Source organism: Myotis davidii, unplaced genomic scaffold (assembly GCF_000327345.1).
Source record: "Myotis davidii unplaced genomic scaffold, ASM32734v1 scaffold1182, whole genome shotgun sequence".
Lineage (NCBI taxonomy): Eukaryota > Metazoa > Chordata > Mammalia > Chiroptera > Vespertilionidae > Myotis > Myotis davidii.
In genome coordinates, this window is record NW_006293525.1 from 131,300 (window position 1) to 134,772 (window position 3,473).

The 3,473-nt window shown below is 60.8% G+C and overlaps 1 pseudogene; it reads left to right on the top strand.

Annotated features, from left to right (window-relative positions):
• Positions 1-1,851: 1,851 nt before the first annotated feature.
• Positions 1,852-3,473, top strand: part of LOC102766359 — a 5,864-nt pseudogene continuing 4,242 nt past the window's right edge.

A 3,473-nucleotide genomic window follows, 5' to 3' on the forward strand; every position in this document is an offset into this window, starting at 1 on the left:
GAGAGAGACAGATGGGAGAAAGACACATCGATTGGTTGCCTCCTGCTTGCGCCCCGATCCGGGCCGGGGATGGAACCTGCAACCCAGCTATGTGCCCTTGACCAGGAGTCTAACACTGGACACTCTGGTTCAAGGACTGACACTCTAATCCAGCGGTTCTCAACCTGTGGGTCGCGGCCCCTTTGGCGGTCGAACGACCCTTTCACAGGGGTCGCCTAAGACCATCCTGCAGATCAGATATTTACATGACGATTCATAACAGTAGCAACATTACAGTTATGAAGTAGCAACGAAAATAATTTTATGGATGCGTCACAACATGAGGTAGTGTATTTAAAGGGCCAGAAGGTTCAGAACCACTGCTCTAATCACTTAGCAACACAGGCCTGGCCAAACTCAGTCACTTTGAGATTTATCTGTGCTGCTTATGGCTGAGACGAAGAGCTCAAAACAGGCAGGCGCACCACAGCAGGCGCCTCTGCAGCTGAGGGTCACAGCCCGCGGCTGAGGGGTCACAGCCCGTGGCTGAGGGTCACAGCCCGCGGCTGAGGGGTCACAGCCCGCGGCTGAGGGGGTCACAGCCCGCGGCTAAGGGAGCCCAGCAGTGCGCACCCAGTTCTCTGGCGAGCACTGGGCACCCTCCTCATGGCCCCACCGGATCCCACTCTTCCCCGCGATTCAAAATGACTTTGGCTTTAAGACCTTAAACGACTGGAGGACTTCCAAGCTCATTTTCCCAAGGCGGAGAGGATGAGTTTGCAAATATAACCACCACCTCCAGCCGGCACGGGTTGAAGGCGCAGGAATAGAACAACATCCCCTCAGGTTGATGTAGCTGTGCAGTGGTTTGCACAAGAGATTTGAATCCCCAGATATCATCTCCTCCTGTGAATTGATTGCATAATGTGTTCCCTGTTTTTTCCAAAAGCGAGGACCTTCGGAAATGCATTTGCCTCCGGTGATTACTTCTGCAGAAGGTGAGAGATACGGGCCGAATTCCTGCCGATGATCAGTAGGACGAGGGGCCCATGGCTTTGCCTGCGGACGGTGGTCCCGCGTCTGTGCTGAGCTGCCCAACAGGCCCATCTCCGCATTCGGCCTCCTCAGAACCACAGAACCCGAGGCCTTTTTCCTCCTCGAAGTAATGAACACAGCTCCTGTTTATTGTATAGTGGATCAAAATCTACTGAGTCCCTTCAGCTCTAAGACTGTAAGATTCTGTCAGTACGTTTACTTTTCTCTCTCCAAGGACGTAACGGCCAGTCTGCCGCTGCCAGATGTTTCCCCGAACAGCTTTCAGATGGAAAATGCACAAGGCATCGCCACTGATGGGGATGCAAGAGGTGTCAGGGAATCGCGCTGCGTGGAGCCGCCGTGGCCTGGATGGGTTCCATAACAGACTGCTCTCATGTTGAACACAGGACACCGTTCCTGTTAGTGGGTTCAGGGCCTGACAACTTATTTATTTTTATTATTGACTTTGAGAGAGAGAGGGAGAGGGAGAGAGAGGAACGTCAATATGTTGGTCCCCTTACTGGCGCACTCGCTGGTGCTTCTTGCCTGTGCCCCGACGGGGACCGAACCTGCAACCTTGGTGCATCGGGACAGCATTCGAACCAACTGAGCCCCGGCCAGGCCCGGGCCTGGCCGATTCTTTCCTACTAGAAAACGTCGCGGCATCGAGCACTGTTTCAGAACTGGACGTCTATCTTCCTTGGGGCTTTTGGCACCCAGACCACGGTGGGCGGTTGCCAGCCCTGTCCCGGGGGCAGCAGGGAGGAGGGCGCCCCTCTTAGGCTCCCAGGGTAAAAGGATTGAGGCCTGTTCCTTCCAGCGGCCAGTGGAGGGGCGATGCCGCTGCTCTGTCAGGACAGCCCGCTGACCCACCAGCGTCTGCCTTCTCATCGGCAGCACCCGCGCAGCCGGCACGCGCAGCCGGGGCACAGGGAGCCGGTCAGAGGCCCCTTGGCTCACTGGAGGCTTGTCCCAGGGAAGCGGGCACGTCTGGCTCCTGGGTGCCGACCCCAAAGTGCTGGGCAGGTGTAACAGGGGCCGCAGAGAGGGAGGAGGGAGGGGAGCCGGTGCTTGTGGTCCATCGGGACACGGACCTGCTCCGACCCAGGGGCCGTGAGGGCAAGGCCAGGGAAGAGCCGCCACCTACCTTCTCCCCCCACCCCTGCAGGGGACCTGCCACACTTCCCTGACTTGCAGGAGTAGAGACTTCCCACATGGGCAGAGTGGACACCCCAACATCTGCCCTCCCCGGCCACGCTACCTCCCCAGGGGGCCCGGGGCCTCCACTTGCTCAGGGTCTGGGGTACGGTCTGGGCAAACCTCCCTCAGGCCCAGGGCCCACGGGACGCGAGACGGAGCCGGCGACACGCAGCCGACGACACGCGCTGAGTGGTGGAAGGAGCGAGGCTGGGCTGGTTTCCTGCCGAGAGTGGCTGGTGGACTGCGTGGCCACTTCGCAGGCCAGTCGTCCCGGCCTGTCCTTGGGGCTCATGCGCGGCATCTTGGGATGGCAGACCGTGGCGGTGTCCCCAAAACAACAGGGACAGACACATGGGCCTCAGTCCCAAGTCGGCCACACCGTCCTGGCCACCCAATGCCAAGTGTCTCTGAACGTCCATCTCCTTCCTTTGGACACACGTGTCCACGCGATCCCCTGACGCACTCTCTCCCGAGTCCTGCCCCCGGTCCCGTCGCCCAGGTGCCCCTCCGCTGTGCCTCTGTGACGGCCACTCCGGCCATCAGCGCCTCCCTGAGAAGGAAAGGCACCTGCATGGGCCTCGGCGTCATCAGATGGCCGCAGCTGCCGGAGCCAGCAGATGGGGTCGGGAGAGCAGCAGCCCCCGGGGCCCGCCTTCCACGTGCTCGCCCGCACGCCCGCACAGCCTGGCTCCAACCCTGAGAGCCTCTTTCCGTGGGTGACCTTGAGCTCGTGGTGCACGCCCTGCGAGACTCGGCTCTTCACTTGTCAGGTGTTAGCAGCAGTTCTCCACTCAGCAGGGGTGAGAGGATGAATGCGAACTGCACGAGGCGAGGACTTGGTGAACCTGTGGTCTGTGGGCATGCAGCTCACAGATGGGGTCCCGAGGCCATGTGGGCAGCAGGTGCACGGAGACTGGGTGAGCCCTCACCTCAGCCCGTCCACCATTCTGCCTCCTTCCCCCGCCCTGCCCACTCATCCATCCCAGCGCTGCCCTCTGCCCGTCCATCCATCCCAGCGCTGCCCTCTGCCTGTCCATCCATACCAGTGCTGCCCTCTGCCCGTCCATCCATCCCAGCGCTGCCCTCTGCCCGTTCATCCATTCCAGCGCTGCCCTCTGCCCGTTCATCCCAGCACTGACCTCTGCCCGTCCATCCCAGCGCTGCCCCCTGCCCGTCCATCCATCCCGGCGCTGACCTCTGCCCGTCCATCCATCCCGGCGCTGACCTCTGCCCGTCCGTCCATCCCAGCGCTGCCCTCT